The 23,555-nt window shown below is 44.6% G+C and overlaps 1 protein-coding gene and 1 long non-coding RNA gene across 2 annotated transcripts in view; one reads left to right on the top strand and one right to left on the bottom strand.

Moving 5' to 3' along the window:
* Nucleotides 1-23,555, bottom strand: part of LOC130291597 (gamma-aminobutyric acid receptor subunit beta-4-like) — a 520,736-nt gene that overhangs the window by 202,035 nt on the left and 295,146 nt on the right. The gene's annotated exons all lie outside the window — the stretch shown is intronic.
* Nucleotides 3,798-23,555, top strand: part of LOC130291599 (uncharacterized) — a 34,998-nt gene continuing 15,240 nt past the window's right edge. The window contains exons 1-2 of the long non-coding RNA XR_008847975.1: nucleotides 3,798-3,869; nucleotides 5,112-5,180. This is a non-coding gene — a long non-coding RNA (uncharacterized LOC130291599). The remainder of the gene's footprint in view (nucleotides 3,870-5,111; nucleotides 5,181-23,555) is intronic.

The following is a 23,555-nucleotide window of genomic DNA, read 5'->3' as shown; positions in this document are numbered from 1 at the left end:
TTGAGGTGACTGAAGGGTCTGGGGGTAATTGAGGGGTCAGGTAGGAGAAAACAGGGGTCTGGAGGAGGGGACACAGGTCTGGTGGAGAAAGGGGTCTGGAGGACAGTAGAGGGTGGGATTCAGCCAAACTAAGAAGAAACAGTGTGTGGTAGTATTTTCAGGGGCTTAGTGTTTGGGTGCACAGCGTCTAACAGGCTCATATTGATTTTTTTTTTCATATACAGGATAAGAATCTGCTGACAAAGTGAGGAACCAATTATGTCGGAGCATCACACTCTGCAGAGGAAGATTTAGCTGGAAGCCACAACCCCATCTGGACCGGATGAAGGAGAAAATGGTAGACAACAGAGAAGACGTCACCTGTGAGCCATTATATCATTGTGTATTCTTTCTGACTAGGACTAGGTGATCATGAGTGAAACTGTAGCCCAATATGTGGCTTTCCAACTGTTGCAAAACTACAACTTCTATGATGCCTAAGGCTCTCAAGACATTATAGGAGTAGATTTCCAGTAGGTGGAAAGTCACTGGAACTAAGGTAATTGATGGGGGTCCCAGCAGATGGACCCCCACCAAAAAATGGGCTGCATAGTCTGAAATGCCCATGCCTTTGTGAAGGCTTGTTATTTGTCATAATTGAAAACTAGTGTTGCTCGCGAATATTCGCAATTCGAATATTATTCGCGAATATCGCATATTCGCGAATTCGCGAATTTCGCGAATATAGCGCTATATATTCGTAATTACGAATATTCGTTTTTTTTTTTTTTTTTTTTTTTTTTTTTCACAGTACACATCACAGTGATCACCCCTCTCTGCTTCCAGCTTGTGTGGTGTAAAGAAGGATGTAATACTACTGTGTGAGACTGGCGCGCGAAAATTCGCATATGCGAAAATTAGCATATGCGAAAATTAGCTTATGCTACTTTTCGCATATGCGAATTTACATATTTGCTAATTTTCGCATGCGTGTATTTTCGCATACGCGAAAATAAAACGAGGATATAACGAATATGCGAATATTCGCGAATATATGACGAATATTCGTCCATATATTCGCGAATATTCGCGAATTCGAATATGGCCTATGCCGCTCAACACTATTGAAAACATGCACAGGGAGGTTGAGGTTTAGGGATGTGTCTGTGTCTGCATTGTTTTTTTTTTTCGGGGAAGGGGGCCCCATCATACTAAAGTGCTCCGTCCTCCAAGCAGCCTTAATCTGGCCCTGGGTACGCCGGTGGAAAACTTTTTTTTTTTAATCAACTGGTGCCAGAAAGTTAAACAGATTTGTAAATTACTATTATTAAACAATTTTAATCTTTCCAGTACTTATTAGCGTCTGTATAATGCAGAGGAAATTCTTTTCTTTTTGGATTTCTTTCTGTCACAAACACAGTGCTCTCTGCTGACACCTCTGTCAATTTTAGGAACTGTCCACAGCAGCATATGTTTGCTATGGGGATTTTCCTGAAATGGACAGAGGTGTCAGCAGAGAGCACTGTGTTTGTGACAGAAAATAAATCCCAAAAGATAAGAATTTCCTCTGAAGTATACAGATGCTAATAAGTACTGGAAGGATTAAAATTTAGTAATAGAAGTAATTTACAAATCTGTTTAACTTTCTCGCATCACTTGATTTAACCCCTTAACGATCACGGATGTAAATGTACGTCCTGGTTTGGCTTTACTTCATGCACCAGGATGTACATTTACTTCCTGTGTATGACCGCGAGCATCGGAGCAGTGCTCACGTCATACACGGCAGGTTTTGGCTGCAATCAGCAGCCGGGGACCTGCCGGGTAATGGCCGACATCCGCGATCCACCATTAACCCCTCAGATGCCATGATCTGTATAGATCACGGCATCTGCGGCAATGCGCATGATAAAATAGATGATCCGATCGCCTGCATGTGCTGCCACGGTGATCCGATTATCTGTAATGGCGGATGGAGGTCCCCTCACCTGCCTCCGTCCATCTCCTGGCATCTCCTGCTCTGGTCTGAGATCAAGCAGACCAGAGCAGGAGATAGCCGATAATACTGATCAGTGCTATGTCCTATGCATAGCACTGAACAGTATTATCAATCAAAAGATTGCTACAGATAAAAAGTGTAAAAAAAAAAAAGGAAAAAAAGTGAAAAATCCCCACCCCCAATAAAAATTGTCTGTTTTTCCCATTTTACCCCCAAAAAGCGTAATTTTTTTTCTATAAACATATTTGGTATCGCCACATGCGTAAATGCCCAAACTATCAAAATATGGTGTTAATGATCCCGTACGGTGAACGGCGTAAACGTTAAAAAATAAAAAAAGTCCCAAAATTCTGCTTTTTGTCACATTTTATAAAAAAGAAATTAATAAAAAATTATATAAAAGTTTAATATATGCAAATGTGGTATCTATAAAAAGAACAGATGACGACACAAAAAAATTAGCCTTCATACTGCCCTATATACGGAAAAATGAAGAAGTTATAAGGTGGTCAAAATAGGGAAATTTTAGATTACTGATTTTATACAAAAGTTTTAGATTTTTTTTAAGCGGTACAAAAATATAAAAGTATCTAGCCTTGGGTATCATTTTAATCATATTGACCCACAGAATAAAGAACACATGTCATTTTTACCATATATTGTACAGTGTGAAAACGAAACACTCCAAAATGTGCAAAATTGTGGTTTTCATTTAAATTTCCTCCCTAAAAAAAAAATTTTTTGTGTTCGCCGTAAATTTTATGGTAAAACGAGAAGTTTCATTACAAAGTACAATTGGTCACGCACAAAAGAAGCCCTTATTTGGGTCTATAGATGGAAATATAAAAGAGTTATGGATTTTAGAAGGCGAGGAGGAAAAAACGAAAATGCAAAAATAAAATTGGCCGGGTCCTTAAGGTTAAAATGGGCTTGGTAAAGAAAGAGGAAAACAAACCTCTAGGAATACATAGGAGGGTATGTGCAATTAAGTGCAGTATGAAAAAGTGCAAAAGTGCAAGAAATATTATATATGAAAATGAGAGCATGTAAAATTGTGCAATGTGCAAAAAATAGTGTGTATGGTGAGATTATAGAAATATGTAAAATATGATATGTAAGCACTAGTTTATTAGTAAATAAAATGGTTTTATAACATGTGAGTCCAAGTAGGGCCCTTGCTGTGGACTACAGACATATATACATGTAAAACAATTAGGTAAAAAAGAGAGCAGATATGGCTATAGTAAAATCATTAATACTGCCACCCGCAAATGAGTTCAGAGTGCCGTTTTCTGAAGTTCTTGTTAACAAAATAGTTCAGTTGTTCAATAGTTATTGGCAAGTTTGTAGCACATTGAAGTAGATACTGCAGCAAGTTGTATCAAGTTTGTAACTAAATAATAACAAGAGGCTGGCACCACTCACCACACCGCTTGAAGGCTTCTCCGGGATGATTGCTACCGAGGAAGGGGATACCCCAAAACGCGTCTAGCATACCTACCCATACAGCCCACCCTGAAGCACAGGCCTCTTGTTATTATCTTGTTATTATCTAGTTACAAACCTGATACAACTTGCTGCATTATCTACTTCAATGTGCTACAAGCTTGCCAATAACTATTGAACAACTGAACTATTTTGTTGTACACTGGAGTACCCCTTTAAAGCTCTTCACCTGCACTATATCCCTGTATATTGGATTCTCTTTAATAAAGTAATTTGAAGGCAAAAAACATAAGGGAGAGTTATCAAATACTGTAAAGAAGAAGAGTGGTGCAGTTGCCCATAGCAACCAATCAGATTGCTTCTTTCATTATTAAAGAGGCCCGTGAAAAATGGAAGAAGCCATCTGATTGGTTGCTATGGACAACTGCACTCCTCTTCTACTCAGGTTTTGATAAATCTCCCCCATAGTTTGTTTTAGGAAAAGTGTTAGGCAACTAAACTGGGCATATTGGGGGAGATTTATTATTATAATAATAACTTTATTTATATAGCGCACACAGATTACTCAGCACTGTACACTCAAATGTATGACTTTTGGTCTAATTTGTGTATTTTTTGCACACATTTTTTTTACTTTCAATATAAGTGATTTCTAAAAACTTGTCTATGTAGGTCACTTTAAATGCAGTGGTCATTAATTTATCATTTGCAATTTTTTTTAATTAGCAAAATTACTATGCAATGATTGAAAAAATATGAAAACATAGACCACCCTCATTGCTGCTCTGGAAACCTACTTTGCAAAGTCAGAAATGGTGTTGTGAAGTAATTTTGTTAGTTTTGGTAGACTTGCGCATTATTTACCACACATATGAAAAATGATGCACAGGTCTGCCAAAAAGCCTGCCACAAAAGTGACTTTAAAGGGGTACTCCAGCGCTTAGATATCTTATCCCCTATCCAAAGGATAGGGGATAAGACGCCTGATCGCAGGGTCCCGCCGCTGGGGACCCCCATGATCTTGCACGCAGCACCCCAGTTAAAATCAGTCCCCGGAGCATGTTTGCTCCGGGTCTGATTACCGGCGACTACAGGGCCGGCGGCGTGTGACATCATGCCTCCGCCCCCATGTGACATCACCCTCCGCCCCTCAATGCAAGCCTATGGGAGGGGGCATGATAAATCTCCTCCATAGACTTCAAAGTGGTTATCCAGGAAAAAACTTATATATATATATATCAACTAGCTCCAGAAAATTAAACAGATTTGTAAATTACTTCTATTTTCTGTCTAAGTGCTCTCTGATGACATGTGTCTCGGGAACTGTCCAAAGTAGAAGCAAGTCCCCATAGCAAACCTATTCTACTATGTGCAGTTCCGAAGACAAGCAGAGATGTCCGCAAAGAGCACTGTTGCCAGACAGAAAAGAACAACTCAATTCAGCAGCTGATTATTAGTGGAAGGATTAAGATTTTTTAATAGAAGTAATTTACAAATCTGTTTAACTTTCTGGAGCCAGTTTACATATAAAATTTTTTTTTTCCTGGAATACCCCTTTAAGGTGTATTTAAGTCAAGATACCGTGATGATGCTCATAAATATGTGATAATAAGGGAAAATAAATTTCCTTCTCCGTGTAGTAAAAACATTTTTACTAAGCAAACTTGACTTTCTCTTTCATCTATAGGCACCACATAGATCAATGACATTTACTAAAGCGCTAATCAAGTGGATAGGCCAGCAGGTATTTATACAAGTTAGTTAATCCTTATTTTTCGATAATTAATTGTGGAAGTAAAATATAGATCAAAGAAAAGACTGCTATCCGCTGCACAGTAGTATGATAGAAATTATGATCCGCTAAAAAAGATGATGCATTTTCCCACTACGTAATATAGTAGACATGTGCATGATGGAAAAATGTAGTTCTGTTCATTTAGTTTAGTTAAGCGCATTTATCTGTTGTTTTAGTTTCTTGACCTCATTTGGTTCAGATTATTTTTTTTTTCGATAAGCACACTTTTCAACCCGTCATTTTAGTTTATGTTTTTCATTCATTATTCTAAATTATTTGTCATTCTGGAGTGACATTTTTGTTACAGACAATTTGGCATGTGTATCTACATTCTTTTGGGAAAGTTACAATGGGGGATGTTTATAAAAACCTGTGTAGAGGAAAAGTGGAGTAGTTGGCCAAAGCAACCAGTGAAATTGCTTATTTAAAAAAAAAAAAGGCCTCTGAAAAATCAATCTGATTGCTATGAGCAACTGCTCCGCTTTTTATCTGCACAGGTTTTGATAAGTCTACCCCAACTTCTCTCTGTCACATGATCTACTCCACCTTTGCAGGCTCACTGCTCCACAGTCTCACTCGACAGAAATACAAAAGGGTTAAAGGGGTACTCCGGTGGAAAACTTTTTTTTTTTTTTTTATCAACTGGTGTCAGAAAGTTAAACAGATTTGTAAACTACTTCTATTAAAAATTCTTAATTCTTCCAGTACTTATCAGCTGCTGTATACTACAGAGGAAATTATTTTCTTTTTGGAGTTCTTTTCTGTCACAACCACAGTGCTCTCTGCTGACACTTCTGTCCATTTTAGGAAATGTCCAGAGCAGCATATGTTTGCTATGGGGATTTTCTCCTACTCTGGACAGTTCCTTACATGGACAGAGGTGTTAGAAGAGAGCACTGTGGTCGTGACACAAAAGTAATCCAAAAAGAAAAGAACTTCCTCTGTAGTATACAGCCGCTAATAACTACTGGAAGTATTAAGATTTTTTTAATAGCAGTAACTTGCAAATCTGTTTAACTTTCTGGCATCAGTTGATTAAAAAAAAAAAAATTCCACCGGAGTACCCCTTTACGCTGATTAGCCAAATAAGATAAATATGACAATAACGCTGCCCATCCGAAAAACTAACCAATTAAATCCAAATGCATTTGAATTTTGCTTGGCACAAATGTAACGAAAATATTCTAATAGTTATTAGATAGTTTTTGTTTTATCATTTTAGTCTTCTGCATCATTCAGTTTTTTGTCATTTCGCTCTCCTTATTCATAAAGTCTATTTGGATGATCTGTTTTGTCTAAATATATGATGTTGGGCTTTTTTGTACTTTCAGGTGGATCTGATGTACAAAAACTTAGTAATTAATCAAATTAGTTTGTTACAAAACAAATCGCACATGTCTAGTGTTCACAGAGGTAAATATTGCAAATAATGTGGTACAAAAGAGTGCAGCAATATACTGAGAATAATGTTAGAATTTTTTTAAAGGAATACTTTATCACTCTCTTGGAATTAAGTACTGTCTTGTTTATGTGACTAGTACCACAGTCATAGGACAAGGCATATCTAGCGATGCCCATGTGCAATATAAAATAAAACCTCCATTACTTGTCCAAAAAGGCAACCCCAAGATTTTAGAGTCTGCTATAAGGCTAGGTTCAGACTACGAAATTTCCCCCGGAATTTTCCCTTTGAAATTTCCGGCAGAAATTCCGCTTACTATAATGCATAGTGTAGTGAATGGTTTTCCGTTCACAAATTCACACTTCGGAATTTGTGAAGCGGAAAATCTGGATGAAAAATCCGCTAGAAAATTTCCGCCTGAAGAAAGGGGTTGCTCTTTCTTCAGGCGGAAATCCTAGCGGAACACATAGCAGTCTATAGGAGACTGCAGTGTCCACGCGGTCCTAGCGCCAACTAATTCAGTCGGCGCAGGTAGAACTCGAAATCTCCGGGCCAATAGCACAGAAGGAGGTGCAAAGCCAAGTTGTGCTTGTGGAGGTCAATGGTTTGTAACTGTTCCTGAAGACCTGAAATCTCAGCCGCCCTTGGGTAAAGATTTTCTCTTTCTCCTATGGAGATCAGCAATAGAATGCTGGAGGTGCAAATAAATGTGCTCTCTATGCTTCTTGCCATGGGCTGTCTGGCTAATAAAATGTCCTCGTAGAGTAGCTTTGAATGGACACCATAGGGTACTGTCAGCGGTATCTCCAGTGTCATTGTCAGCAAATAAATCTAGTATTTTAGTCCTAGTAGCCCTGGCATGCTGCAGATTTTGCAGCACCATAGAGTTAAGCCTCTACACAGAAAATGAATGGTGCAAGTACTGTTCCTGTTCACTAAGGCTAATAGGAGCATGGTCAGACCAGGCGTTATATAGGCCATTTGTAGATGTGAGAGTGAAAATACCAGAAACCCTAGGTCTTGGGGCAGAGGTGATCAAAGCCACAGTAGACCACATGGTCAGATAAAAATCCCCCCCTTCTATGTTATTTCCTTGCAAAACACCTTTCAACTTAGTCAGGAGATATTTAAGGAATCTACACTGTAAAGAACATTATTAATAAAACCTACCATAATTATATAACAACCTCAACAATCCATCTCCATATGCAGCAGGAAAAAAAGGCCAAAGGATCCCTAAAAGCAATAGCCACTCCCCCCTTTTTACAAGATGCCAGTGCATGGAAAATATCTGGATACCTCTTGTGGGATAGGTGAGACACATCAGTAGCAGTTAAGTGGGTTTCCTGGATGCAGAGGAGATTGTTAGATTGTTGCTGAGCTTCTTTCCAAAGCATTGAACGTTTAAAAGTGGAATTAAGCCCCCTTACATTCATCGATACAATTTTAAATACCATGGGCAAAACATGGAGGTGAATCATGGCCGATCTCACACTTGTAAACAGCAGATGCCGTAATACCCAGTTTCCTGCACCATCCCATGGGAGGCAGAGAAGCCAACAACTTGTAAGGTATTTTGGACTCTCTAGTAAAATGCAGAGAGCTGTAAAAAAGGAAACAATAAACAACACTTACAAGGTACCACAACTATTAAGGTACCAACAGAGAAGAACAGAATAAAAGTGTTCAAATACTGAAAGGCCATGTACTATGCCTTATGTTGGGGGGGGGATCACAAATGGCAATAGAAGTGGAAAATTTACACATAGTAGTTGGGCTGTATCCTGCGGAGAAGGCGTTGAGCAAAAAAAAAAAAAAAAACATAAAGTAATAAGTAAGCATGTGAAGCAAAAGGCAGACCGGAGAAACCAAAGCACCTAAATGTCTCACACCGTCTTTTTCTTCCCACGCATGACTGTGGTCCATTGTTCTTGGATTTTCTTAGGAGTTGGTCCCCAAGAAGAATGCGATGGACCCTGAGGAGAGGCCAGACACCATTCAGAGCAGAGGATGCCCACAACGTTGTGTGTAATGATCAATTTAATGGAATACCACAGCAATTTCGTTATCCTGCAGTACTTTATCCTGCAGCCCAAATTCTCTCCTGCGGGCAAGAGTTATGTCAGAGAGGTCTGTGAGTGGCTATATGCCCGTAAATCTCTCCGGTAGGTTAGGGAGATCTCTCATAGCAGATTTAAGCTGATCCCTAATATGAAAGAAGTGGATGAGAGCAATAATATCATGTTTTATTTGTACGCAGACTTTTAGGGGCTTAGGCAAGCAATGGACCCTGTCAAGGATCAAATCTGTACTGGATGCAGAGGACAGAACAGCAGCCATTAGAGATGAGCTAATTTTTGAGAAAATGTGGTTCGGGTCAAATTTATTCGTGGCAAATCACTATTAAAAACGGCTATTTCTGGCCTACAGAGAGCCTCAATAGGGGTGTAGAACACTTTGCTTTGTCCTAACACGCATAGGGAGTGTTCTGTGTTAGTGAAATAATACTGTTATTCAGTAGGAAATGCAGATTACATGCATCGCTATTAGAATCACTGCTGCAGAGTGTCTGGATGTGGCAGCTTTTTATGTAATTTTTATTTAATTAAATTTGAATTTCTTCTGGTGTTCCAGTGAGCATCGAGCTGGCCCGCTGCAAGGTGAGCTACCACCTGTTCCAGCCACTGCCTCTCAGCGCGCCCCCATACTCTCAGTGTCCACTTGAAAAGGGAGGGACTGCAGTACCAGCAACTTGGATAGGAGAACATTCAGCTTCTGTGCCATTGGATAAGTGGGCGCATAAAGCTAGAAGTGGCTACAGTGAAAAAACCTGTACTTGTATCTTAAAATCGAGCTGGCGGTCCTCCGCCAGGCTCGATACCACCTTTTCCAGCCCCTGCCTCAAAGCGCCCCCCCTGACTGTGAAAGTGCGAATGTTTCATTTAATCAGTTATGGTTCATTGTTATCTCTCCAAGCTGTTTCATTGGATTCTTGTGATAATTTCACAGGTAATATGACATCGACGACCATAGGGCCTCAGTCTTGAAAAGATTACAACAATTTTTTTAAATTTAAGATTTATATTAGATTCCCAAGTTTAATGTCCCAGTGTTTACTTTGAACTAATACTGTATGACCACAAAACCCAAGCTAACAAGGAGTCACATGACAGCACAATGACCGAGCCTAGAGTTGGCAGTAGCATGAGGAGACCATAATCTGGCAGAATGACACAGCCTGGAGTTGGCAGCAGCAAGAGTAAACCATACCGTGGCTGACTGACACAGCCTGGAGCTGGTGGCAGCATGAGGGGACAACGGGGCCTCACAAACCCAAAGATTAAAAGATGAATTAAAAAATTTTAATTTGAAGATTTATGGTAGCTAGTGCTACCATAACAATTTTTAGGTAATACCCCAGGCCCAGCAGCATCAGTAAACCCTATAGTGGCTGAATGGCACAGCCGGGAGTTGGTGGCAGCATGAGTAGAACATATAGTGGCTGAATGGCACAGCCTGAAATTGGTGGCAGATGAGGAGACCATATTGTGGCTGAATGGCACAGCCTGGAGTTGGAGGCAGCATGAGTAGAACATATAGTGGCTGAATGGCACAGCCTGGAGTTGGCGGCAGCATGAGTAGAACATATAGTGGCTGAATGTCACAGCCTGAAGTTGGTGGCAGATGAGGAGACCATATTGTGGCTGAATGGCACAGCCTGGAGTTGGAGGCAGCATGAGTAGACCATATTGTGGCTGAATGGCACAGCCTGGAGTTGGTGGCAGATGAGGAGACCATATAGTGGCTGAATGGCACAGCCTGGAGTTGGCAGCAGCATGCGTAGAACATATAGTGGCTGAATGGCCCAGCCTGGAGTTGGTGGCAGATGAGGAGACCATATAGTGGCTGAATGGCAAAGCCTTGAGTTGGTGGAAGCATGAGGGGACCATATGGTGGCAGAATGAGACAGCCTGGAGGCGGCAGCATCAGGAGTCCTGAAAGTGACACGGTGACAGAGTGGTGCGGTAGGTGGCAATACCAGTACGCGGTGGGTGAAAAAAGTTCTGATGCGGGGAAATGTTTGTAACTGAGGAGCAGTGCCTCAAATCTGTTTGGCATCTGTTTGGCACTGTACATACTCTGATGCATCAGGCGTTGGTGGGTGGAAATCCTGGTTGATCCATGCCTGATTCATCTTCACAGAGATCAATCTCTCCACATTTTTTGTTAACAGACGAGTTCTCCTTTGGGGGACTATGGCCCCTGCCGCACTAAACACCCGCTCTGAGGGCACACTACTGGCTGGACAGGATAGCTTTTCCAGGGCAAACTCTGCTAGTGGCAGCCACAAATCAAGTTTGGCTACCCAGAAGTCCAGCGGATCTTCAAGCTGTGTTGGCATGGGCATGTCAAGGTGTGCCACCATCTGCTGGTTCAGGTCCTTCTCCAGGTCTACCTGCTGCTAATGAGTTGCTTCGCTATGCGGGTGTATAAAGGTACTCATCAGAGACTGTAGACTGCTGCTGATGGAGCTGGTACTAGAAAAACCACCAATTTCGTGAAACCTAAACTGTGCTCCACTGTGCCCCTCCTCTTCCTCCTCCAGTTCAGCCCCCACAGGGCTCATGTGGCCGTGAGATGTAGGCACCACATCTCCATTGCCCTGACCATCGTTTCAAGGATTACTGGATGAACAACATCATTCCACTGCTTCATTTCTTACAACACGTGTAAGAAATGAAGCAGTGGAATAATGTTGTTCATCCCGGAATACTGGCAACTGACTAATAATGTGGATTCCTCAAAGAGCCTGAGCAAACGGCAGGTGTCACGTATGAGCTGCCACTGGTTGACATTGAAGATAAACAGGGGAGTCCCCCTATCCGCTTGGATCATCAAGAAATCAGTGATGGCTTTTCTCCGTTCGTATAGTCGGTCCAACATATGGAAGGTTCAGGTCCTTCTCCAGGTCTACCTGCTGCTGATGAGTTGCTTCACTATGCGGGTGTATAAAGGTACTCATCAGAGACTGTAGACTGCTGCTGATAGAGCTGGTACTAGAAAAACCACCAATTTCGTGAAACATAAACTGTACTCCACTGTGCCCCACCCCCTCCTCTTCCTCCTCCAGTTCATCCCCCACAGGGCTCATGTGGCCGTGAGATGTAGGCGCACACGTCTCCATTGCCCTGACGATCGTTTCCAGGATTACGGGATGAACAACATCATTCCACTGCTTCATTTCTTACAACACGTGTAAGAAATGAAGCAGTGGAATGATGTTGTTCATCCCGGAATACTGGCAACTGACTAATAATGTGGATTCCTCAAAGGGCCTGAGCAAACGGCAGGTGTCACGTATGAGCTGCCACTGGTTGACATTGAAGATAAACAGGGGAGTCCCCCTATCCGCTTGGATCATCAAGAAATCAGTGATGGCTTTTCTCCGTTCGTATAGTCGGTCCAACATATGGAAGGTGGAATTCCAATGTGTGGCAACGTTGCAAATCAGACTATATTGGAGGATACCGTTCTGATGATGCAGCTCAAGGAGGGTGTGCTTTGCAGTGTATGAGTGGCTGAAGTGCATGCAAAGTTTCCGTCCCATTGTTAGGATGTCTTGTAAATGGGGGAACACTTCAGGAACCGCTTGACAACCAGATAGAACAACTGTGCCATGCTAGGCCATGCTAGGTGCTACACAAGAATTAGCCACATTGGAACAATCAAATTATTTCTATACACCATGCAATACCTCCACCTCCCAACAGTTGCATGGGAATACCACCCTCACTACAGGCAACATCACTCTCCTCTCAGAGTCTTTTTTAGGTCTTCCCCCCACTCTGGGTCAGACCCCCGAACACCAGCTGTACCCTATAAAGACCATCCACATAGCGGCACCCATCTGACCGCCGAACACAAAAAGAAAAGAAAGAGAGGGAGAAGAGGAGGACGACAAAAAGAAAAACTCACCCGCTATTAGAAGAACCATCTACACCCACATGTCCTGGTAACTCAATACTTTCCACGGATATCATTAAAATATTCAACCTGTCGAAAAGACCTCTGGAGAGTTCAGAACTCGAAGTACTATCTAAAGGACTATCCTTCTGTCCGTCCAACAAATCGAGTGAAATCAACCTTTTTTTGGACTGAAACACTTTTATCCGCAAGCTTACCCTAAAAAGGCACTTCAACCTACCTCGACTACAGACCAGAGATACCGACCCGGCCCTCCAAAAAACCGACTGAGACCCCCCTGGAACCACCTCCAATCAACACAGGTCTGAAACCAAAATCCACCTTCTTTCCTACACCCCACAGGGGCAATTTCATAGAGACTTTTATGGCAGGGGTATCCAACGACTTCGAGGATCTCACCAAAGATTTGTCCCGATACCGATACTAGTATCGGTATCGGGGCCGATACTAGCCATTTACATGGTATCGGGGACTCGTTTAATGTCCCCGATACCATGTCCGATACCTGCTGCCGCTCTGCTGCCCCGTTCTCCGGTCCTCCCGTCTGCTTCATAGTGTTCCATGGAGGAGCATGTGACACACATGTCACTCCACCTCCTCCCCTGCGCCCAGCGAAACTCTACGGAGGAAGCGGAGTGACGTATATGTCACATGCTCCTCCATAGGACGACATGATGCAGACCGGGTGGACGGAAGAACGGGGCAGTGGAGCGGTACCATCCGACGGAGGACAGACGCAGGTGAGCTGTGCGCTGCTACCAATGTCTACAGGGGGGCTTGCTGTCTAAAGGGGGTCCCTGCTGCTCCTTCTGTCCCTATAAATCTAGTATCCATAACTTATAATGTTATTACTCTCCAAAAATGACTTTAGGCCCCTTTTGAACTTTTTTACAGAGTTCACCATGACCTCCTCCTCCGGAAGAGAGTTCCACAGTCTCACTGTTCTTACAATTCACAGGATGTACCTTTTAGTTTCTTCTCCTTCTAAATTAGAAGCAGAGACATCTTCCAACTTTAGTACCTAATGTGTTCACTAATGATTATTATAAGATTTTGGGAAGATATTATTCTCATATTTTGGAAAAAATCAACATGTTATTTCCCTGGGTCAGTTTCCTAATGAAAATTTACAGGTAATAATTATTCTGCTGTCTAAGCAGAAAAAAAAAACTGAAAAAACACAAAAATGTAGACAAATGTTATTATAAAATGGTGATTTGAAAATCTTTGCTGAACTGATAGCACTCCGACTATCGCGACTCCCAGGACTGATTGCCTCAGATCAGGCGGAGTATGTAGAAGAGCAGCAGGTAAGCAATCACTCAGAAAAAGTTTTAACTATTTTCTATTACATAAAAAAAGAAAAAAAGTGCCAACAGTGATGCCAAGAAGGCCTTTGATTTCCTTCGGTGGATGCCAAAATGGCCTTTGGTGTCCTTTAGTGGTCATTCACCTTCTTGGTGCTCCAAAGGATGGGATTTAAAGGAATTTTTTTTTTTTTTTTTTAACAATCACCTCAATGTATTCTTGGCCATCAATAAGGGTATGGGCTAATGGCTCCTTGTTGTGGAAATCATGATAAAGAATTAAAGAATGGAACGAGAGAGGTATATCCCCTGTCCTCTTTGGTTACCAATTTTGCAGATATCAGGGTTATTAATAGGAGAGGAATCACATGTCATATCATTATTTGCAGATGATGTTATACTATATTTAACAGATCTAGTTGTCTCAGTAGTTGGGGTAATGTCTCTTATTGATATGGAAAGTTTGCACACGTCCAGTTGAATAACCAGAAAATACAAGTTCTTACAATGTGTAAGTGCTGTGAGGAGTGCTACGGGGACAGTTTAACTTTGATTCGAAAGAGATACTGTATACAATAGCATCTCTCAGAAAACCCTCAAAAATCTTACCCATAAGGGACGGAAAACTTACAGGCCTATAGTTACCAGGATCCATTTTTGATCCCTTTTTGAATATTGATAACACATTTGCTAAGTGCCAGTCCAGTGGAACAATCCCTGTTAGTATAGAATCTTAAAATATAAGGAATAAGGGTTTGTCTTGCACAGTTCTTAATTCCTGCAAAATTCTTGGATTGATGCCATCTGGCCCTGGTGATTTGGGTAGTTTTTATTTTACTAAGGTGGCATCACACTGTTACGCCGAGCGCTCCGGGTCCCCGCTCCTCCCCGGAGCGCTCGCTACACTCCTCTCACTGCAGCGCTCCGGTCGGTTCCACGGACCCGGGGCGCTGCGATACCGCCTCTGGCCGGGATGCGATTCGCGATGCGGGTAGCGCCCGCTCGCGATGCGCACCCCGGCTCCCGTACCTGACTCGCTCTCCGTCAGTTCTGTCCCGGCGCGCGCGGCCCCGCTCCCTAGGGCGCGCGCGCGCCGGGTCTTTGCGATTTAAAGGGCCACTGCGCCGCTGATTGGCGCAGTGGTTCCAATTAGTGTTTACACCTGTGCACTTCCCTATATCACCTCACTTCCCCTTCACTCCCTCGCCGGATCTTGTTGCCTTAGTGCCAGTGAAAGCGTTTCCTTGTGTGTTCCTAGCCTGTGTTCCAGACCTCCTGCCGTTGCCCCTGACTACGATCCTTGCTGCCTGCCCCGACCTTCTGCTACGTCCGACCTTGCTTCTGTCTACTCCCTTGTACCGCGCCTATCTTCAGCAGCCAGAGAGGTTGAGCCGTTGCTAGGGGATACGACCTGGTCACTACCGCCGCAGCAAGACCATCCCGCTTTGCGGCGGGCTCTGGTGAAAACCAGTAGTGACTTAGAACCGATCCTCTAGCACGGTCCACGCCAATCCCTCTCTGGCACAGAGGATCCACTACCTGCCAGCCGGCATCGTGACAGTAGATCCGGCCATGGATCCCGCTGAAGTTCCTCTGCCAGTTGTCGCTGACCTCACCACGGTGGTCGCCCAGCAGTCACAACAGATAGCGCAACAAGGCCAACAGCTGTCTCAACTGACTGTTATGCTACAACAGTTACTACCACAGCTCCAGCAATCATCTCCTCCGCCAGCTCCTGTACCTCCTCCGCAGCGAGTGGCCGCTTCTGGACTACGACTATCCTTGCCGGATAAATTTGATGGGGACTCTAAGTTTTGCCGTGGCTTCCTTTCCCAATGTTCATTACACTTGGAGATGATGTCGGACCAGTTCCCCACTGAAAGGTCTAAGGTGGCTTTCGTAGTCAGCCTGCTGTCTGGAAAAGCCCTGGCTTGGGCCACGCCGCTCTGGGACCGCAATGACCCCGTCACTGCCTCTGTACACTCCTTCTTCTCGGAAATTCGAAGTGTCTTTGAGGAACCTGCCCGAGCCTCTTCTGCTGAGACTGCCCTGTTGAACCTGGTCCAGGGTAATTCTTCCGTTGGCGAGTATGCCGTACAATTCCGTACACTTGCTTCTGAATTATCCTGGAACAATGAGGCCCTCTGCGCGACCTTTAAAAAAGGCCTATCCAGCAACATTAAAGATGTTCTGGCCGCACGAGAAATGCCTGCTAATCTTCATGAACTTATTCACCTAGCCACTCGCATTGACATGCGTTTTTCCGAAAGGCGTCAGGAGCTCCGCCAAGATATGGACTCTGTTCGCACGAGGCGTTTCTTCTCCTCGGCTCCTCTCTCCTCTGGTTCCCTGCAATCTGTTCCTGTGCCTCCCGCCGTGGAGGCTATGCAGGTCGACCGGTCTCGCCTGACATCTCAAGAGAGGACACGACGCCGCATGGAGAACCTCTGCCTGTACTGTGCTAGTACCGAACACTTCCTGAGGGATTGTCCTATCCGCCCTCCCCGCCTGGAAAAACGTACGCTGACTCCGCACAAAGGTGAAACAATCCTTGATGTCTACTCTGCTTCTCCACGTCTTACTGTGCCTGTGCGGATGTCTTCCTCTGCCTTCTCCTTCTCTTCTGTGGCCTTATTGGACTCTGGATCTGCAGGAAATTTTATTTTGGCCTCTCTCGTCAACAGGTTCAACATCCCAGTGACCAGTCTCACCAGACCCCTTTACATCAATTGTATAAACAATGAAAGATTGGATTGTTCCATACGTTTCCGCACGGAGCCCCTTCTAATGAGCATCGGATCTCATCAAGAGAGGATTGAACTTTTGGTCCTCCCCAATTGCTCCTCGGAAATTCTCCTTGGACTTCCCTGGCTTCAACTTCATTCCCCAACCCTGGATTGGTCCACTGGGGAGATCAAGAGTTGGGGGCCCTCTTGTTCCAAGAACTGTCTAAAACCGGTTCCCAGTAACCCTTGCCGTGACTCTGTGCTTCCTCCAGTAACCGGTCTCCCTAAGGCCTATATGGACTTCGCGGATGTTTTCTGCAAAAAACAAGCGGAGACTCTACCTCCTCACAGGCCTTATGATTGTCCTATCGACCTCCTCCCGGGCACTACTCCACCCCGGGGCAGAATTTATCCTCTCTCTGCCCCAGAGACTCTTGCCATGTCTGAATACGTCCAGGAGAATCTAAAAAAGGGCTTTATCCGTAAATCCTCCTCTCCTGCCGGAGCCGGATTTTTCTTTGTGTCCAAAAAAGATGGCTCTCTACGTCCTTGCATTGACTACCGCGGACTTAATAAAATCACGGTTAAGAACCGCTACCCCTTACCCCTCATCTCTGAACTCTTTGATCGCCTCCAAGGTGCCCACATCTTTACTAAATTGGACTTAAGAGGCGCCTATAACCTCATCCGCATCAGAGAGGGGGATGAGTGGAAAACAGCATTTAACACCAGAGATGGACACTTTGAGTATCTGGTCATGCCCTTTGGCCTGTGCAACGCCCCTGCTGTCTTCCAAGACTTTGTTAATGAAATTTTTCGTGATCTGTTATACTCCTGTGTTGTTGTATATCTTGATGATATCCTAATTTTTTCGGCCAATCTAGAAGAACACCGCCAGCATGTCCGTATGGTTCTTCAGAGACTTCGTGACAATCAACTCTATGCTAAAATTGAGAAATGTCTGTTTGAATGCCAATCTCTTCCTTTTCTAGGATACTTGGTCTCTGGCCAGGGACTACAAATGGACCCAGATAAACTTTCTGCCGTCTTAGATTGGCCACGCCCCTCCGGACTCCGTGCCATCCAACGTTTTTTGGGGTTCGCCAATTATTACAGGCAATTTATTCCACATTTTTCTACCATTGTGGCTCCTATTGTGGCTTTAACCAAAAAAAATGCCGATCCCAAGTCTTGGCCTCCTCAAGCGGAAGACGCCTTTAAACGACTCAAGTCTGCCTTCTCTTCGGCTCCCGTGCTCTCCAGACCTGACCCATCTAAACCCTTCCTATTGGAGGTTGATGCCTCCTCAGTGGGAGCTGGAGCTGTCCTTCTACAAAAAAACTCTTCCGGGCATGCTGTTACTTGTGGTTTTTTTTCTAGGACCTTCTCTCCGGCGGAGAGGAACTACTCCATCGGGGATCGAGAGCTTCTAGCCATTAAATTAGCACTTGAGGAATGGAGACATCTGCTGGAGGGATCAAGATCCCCAGTTATTATTTACACCGATCACAAGAACCTCTCCTACCTCCAGTCTGCCCAACGGCTGAATCCTCGTCAGGCCAGGTGGTCTCTGTTCTTTGCCCGATTTAATTTTGAAATTCACTTTCGGCCTGCTGATAAGAACATTAGGGCCGATGCTCTCTCTCGTTCCTCGGATGCTTCTGAAATTGAACTCTCTCCGCAACACATCATTCCTCCTGACTGCCTGATTTCCACTTCTCTAGCCTCCATCAGGCAAACTCCTCCAGGAAAGACCTTTGTTTCTCCACGCCAACGTCTCGGAATCCTCAAATGGGGTCACTCCTCCCATCTCGCAGGTCATGCGGGCATCAAGAAATCTGTGCAACTCATCTCTCGCTTCTATTGGTGGCCGACTCTAGAGACTGATGTGGTGGACTTTGTGCGAGCCTGCACTATCTGTGCCCGGGATAAGACTCCTCGCCAGAAGCCCGCTGGTTTTCTTCTTCCTCTGCCTGTCCCCGAACAACCTTGGTCTCTGATTGGTATGGATTTTATTACTGACTTACCCCCATCCCATGGCAACACTGTTATTTGGGTGGTCGTTGATCGATTCTCCAAAATGGCACATTTCATCCCTCTTCCTGGTCTTCCTTCAGCGCCTCAGTTGGCTAAACAATTTTTTGTACACATTTTTCGTCTTCACGGGTTGCCTACGCAGATCGTCTCGGATAGAGGCGTCCAATTTGTGTCTAAATTCTGGAGGGCTCTCTGTAAACAACTCAAGATTAAATTAAATTTTTCTTCTGCATACCATCCTCAATCCAATGGACAAGTAGAAAGAATTAACCAGATCTTGGGTGACTATTTACGACATTTTGTTTCCTCCCGCCAGGATGACTGGGCAGATCTTCTACCTTGGGCCGAATTCTCGTATAATTTCAGAATCTCTGAATCTTCCTCCAAATCCCCGTTTTTCGTGGTGTACGGCCGTCACCCTCTTCCCCCCCTCCCTACCCCCTTGCCCTCTGGTCTGCCCGCTGTGGATGAAATTTCTCGTGATCTTTCCATCATATGGAGAGAGACCCAAAATTCTCTCTTACAGGCTTCTTCACGCATGAAGAGATTCGCGGATAAGAAAAGAAGAGCTCCTCCCATTTTTTCCCCTGGAGACAAGGTATGGCTCTCCGCCAAATATGTCCGCTTCCGTGTCCCTAGCTATAAGTTGGGACCACGCTATCTTGGTCCTTTCAAGGTTTTGCGCCAGATTAATCCTGTCTCTTACAAACTTCTTCTTCCTCCTTCTCTTCGTATTCCTAATGCCTTTCATGTTTCTCTTCTTAAACCACTTATCATTAACCGTTTCTCTCCCAAATCTGTTCCCCCCACTCCTGTCTTCGGCTCCTCGGACATCTTCTCCGTCAAAGAAATTTTAGCATCTAAAAAGGTCAGAGGGAGAACCTTCTTTTTAGTGGATTGGGAGGGTTGTGGTCCAGAAGAGAGGTCCTGGGAACCTGAGGACAATATCCTGGACAAAAGTCTGGTCCTCAGGTTCTCAGGCTCCAAGAAGAGGGGGAGACCCGAGGGGGGGGGTACTGTTACGCCGAGCGCTCCGGGTCCCCGCTCCTCCCCGGAGCGCTCGCTACACTCCTCTCACTGCAGCGCTCCGGTCGGTTCCACGGACCCGGGGCGCTGCGATACCGCCTCTGGCCGGGATGCGATTCGCGATGCGGGTAGCGCCCGCTCGCGATGCGCACCCCGGCTCCCGTACCTGACTCGCTCTCCGTCAGTTCTGTCCCGGCGCGCGCGGCCCCGCTCCCTAGGGCGCGCGCGCGCCGGGTCTTTGCGATTTAAAGGGCCACTGCGCCGCTGATTGGCGCAGTGGTTCCAATTAGTGTTTACACCTGTGCACTTCCCTATATCACCTCACTTCCCCTTCACTCCCTCGCCGGATCTTGTTGCCTTAGTGCCAGTGAAAGCGTTTCCTTGTGTGTTCCTAGCCTGTGTTCCAGACCTCCTGCCGTTGCCCCTGACTACGATCCTTGCTGCCTGCCCCGACCTTCTGCTACGTCCGACCTTGCTTCTGTCTACTCCCTTGTACCGCGCCTATCTTCAGCAGCCAGAGAGGTTGAGCCGTTGCTAGGGGATACGACCTGGTCACTACCGCCGCAGCAAGACCATCCCGCTTTGCGGCGGGCTCTGGTGAAAACCAGTAGTGACTTAGAACCGATCCTCTAGCACGGTCCACGCCAATCCCTCTCTGGCACAGAGGATCCACTACCTGCCAGCCGGCATCGTGACACACACTTTGTGTTGGGTTAAAGAAGGGAATTTTGCTAGGGAATTTACTTTGTCCTTTTCCTGTTATGTGATATTTGATTTACCTGTGTAAATACAGTAGAGAAGAAGGCATTTAGTAGATTGGCCTTTTCCTCTTCCTCCTCCACCATTACACCCAGATTATTTCTTAAGGGGCCAACATTTTCAGTTTTAAGTTTCTTATTATTTATGTAGGTGAAGAATATTTTGGGGTTCTTTTTACTTTCTAAGGCAACTGTTCTCTCTGTTGCAATTTTTGCTAGTTTTATTTTTTTTTATAGACTTTATTCGTCTCCTTATCATTTTTTTATGTTTTATCACTACTTTCTTGTCTTTATCATTCCTCATACCCATTCACTTGGTTAGCCAAATTGGTATTCTCCTATTTCTAGCCTGCTTATTCCCATAGGGAATATGTCGTTTACAATATCTTAAAAATCACCCATTTAGCTTTTGCACTTATTATTGAGGGCACGGTCCCAATCTATGCCACTAAGGTCCTCTCTTAGTTGGTGAAAATTGGCCTTCCTGACATTTTATGTTTTGATAGTTGAAAAGTTATTATGTTGTCGTCACTATTACCAAGATGACCCTCTACATCTAGTTAGGATAACATGTATGCCCTATTGGTTAGTATAAAGTCTAGAAAGCCCCACCTCTTGCACTAGTTAGGAAATGTAATTGTCCTTTATTATTGCCAAAAACTTGTCTCCCTTTCTGGAACTACAGGTTTAAGCTTTCCAGTCTATTTAACGGTAGTTAAGTCCACCCTAATAATGACTTCCCCCTTCTATGCTGTGATATTGGTAGGCTTACTGATGATTCTATTATACTTGGTAACTTATAATAAACCAAATCAGTAATTTATTGTTCTTACACCCTTCCCTTATTTCCACCCACAGAGACTCCACATGATAATTTTCCTCACATATGTTCTCATGCAGAACGGGCCTAAGACAGAATTTTATGTATAAGAAACCCTGTACATTAACTGCCCAGCATGGCTCCCATCCAGCCATGTCTCACTTATCCCCACTACATCATAGTCTTCCTCCAACATTAATAGTTCCAGATCCTTCATCTTATAATTGAGGCTTTTGGCATTAGTATATATGCACTTATTGTTTTCTTTCCTATTTTCTTTCCTTTGATCATTTATGACAGTCCTAACCTCTTCCGCTCCACTCCAGTTTTATTACCTAGACCCAGTTCTCTATCTACATTTCCCCCTCTATGTTGTAGATTCCCAGTTTCAACACTCCTCAACCCTTCTGGCCATGTTCTCCTTCTGAGAACTTCTGAGTCACTTTTTTACCTCCCTAATTTTCCGCTGCCTCTCTGGTGTGACACGTGGTATAGGTAATATTTCAGAAAATATTACCTTGGAGGTCCTTCCCTTGAGCTTGTTGCCTAAATTCCTGAAATCATTTTTAACCCCTTATGGACTCAGCCCATTTATTTTTACGTTTTTGTTTTTACCTCCTTGCCTTCTAAAAATCATAATTCTCGTATTTTCATCCACAGACTAGTATAAGGGCTTGTATTTTGCAAGACCAGTTGTACTTTGTAATGACATCACTCATTTTACCATAAAATGTATGGCACAGCTAAAAAAAATACTATTTGTGTGGGGAAATTCGTTTCGTTTTCATGCTGTACACTTTACTGTAAAATAGACATGTTTTCTTTATTCTGTTGGTCAATATGATTACATACTTTTCTATTATACAGCTTAAAAAAAATCACAAATTTTTTAACCAAATGATTGCGTTTAAAATCCCTCTATTTTGTTGACCTATATATAGTTATATATATATATATATATTGTCACGATGCCGGCTGGCAGGTAGTGGATCCTCTGTGCCAGAGAGGGATTGGCGTGGACCGTTCTAGTGGATCGGTTCTAAGTCACTACTGGTTTTCACCAGAGCCCGCCGCAAAGCGGGATGGTCTTGCTGCGGCGGTAGTGACCAGGTCGTATCCACTAGCAACGGCTCAACCTCTCTGACTGCTGAAGATAGGCGCGGTACAAGGGAGTAGACAGAAGCAAGGTCGGACGTAGCAGAAGGTCGGGGCAGGCAGCAAGGATCGTAGTCGGGGGCAACGGCAGGAGGTCTGGAACACAGGCTAGGAACACACAAGGAAACGCTTTCACTGGCACAATGGCAACAAGATCCGGCGAGGGAGTGAAGGGGAAGTGAGGTATAAATAGGGAGTGCACAGGTGAACACACTAATTGGAACCACTGCGCCAATCAGCGGCGCAGTGGCCCTTTAAATCGCAGAGACCCGGCGCGCGCGCGCCCTAGGGAGCGGGGCCGCGCGCGCCGGGACAGGACAGACGGAGAGCGAGTCAGGTACGGGAGCCGGGATGCGCATCGCGAGCGGGCGCTACCCGCATCGCGAATCGCATCCCGGCTGGAGACGGTATCGCAGCGCACCGGGTCAGTGGAGCTGCCCGGAGCGCTGCGGTAGCGAGAGAGAAGCGAGCGCTCCGGGGAGGAGCGGGGACCCGGAGCGCTCGGCGTAACAGTACCCCCCCCCCTTGGGTCTCCCCCTCTTCTTAGAGCCTGAGAACCTGAGGAGCAGACTTTTGTCTAGGATGTTGTCCTCAGGTTCCCAGGATCTCTCTTCAGGTCCACAGCCCTCCCAATCCACCAAAAAGAATTTTTTTCCTCTGACCGTCTTGGAGGCCAGTATCTCTTTCACTGAGAAGACGTCAGAAGAACCGGAGACAGGAGTGGGAGAAACTAATTTGGGAGAGAAACGGTTGATGATGAGTGGTTTAAGAAGAGAGACATGAAAGGCATTAGGAATACGGAGAGAAGGAGGAAGAAGAAGTTTGTAAGAGACAGGATTAATTTGGCACAAGACTTTGAAAGGACCAAGATAGCGTGGACCCAGTTTGTAACTGGGGACACGAAAGCGGACATATTTAGCGGAGAGCCATACCTTGTCTCCGGGAGCAAAAATGGGGGGAGCTCTTCTTTTCTTATCGGCAAACTTTTTCATGCGAGATGAAGCCTGTAAAAGAGAATCTTGGGTCTCTTTCCATATGGTGGAAAGATCACGAGTCACTTCATCTACAGCGGGCAAACCAGAGGGCAAGGGAGTAGGGAGGGGGGGAAGAGGGTGACGGC

Source organism: Hyla sarda, chromosome 9 (genome assembly GCF_029499605.1).
Source record: "Hyla sarda isolate aHylSar1 chromosome 9, aHylSar1.hap1, whole genome shotgun sequence".
Lineage (NCBI taxonomy): Eukaryota > Metazoa > Chordata > Amphibia > Anura > Hylidae > Hyla > Hyla sarda.
The sequence above is the reverse complement of the archived record's forward strand: the minus strand, read 5'-3'. Positions and strand labels throughout refer to the sequence as shown.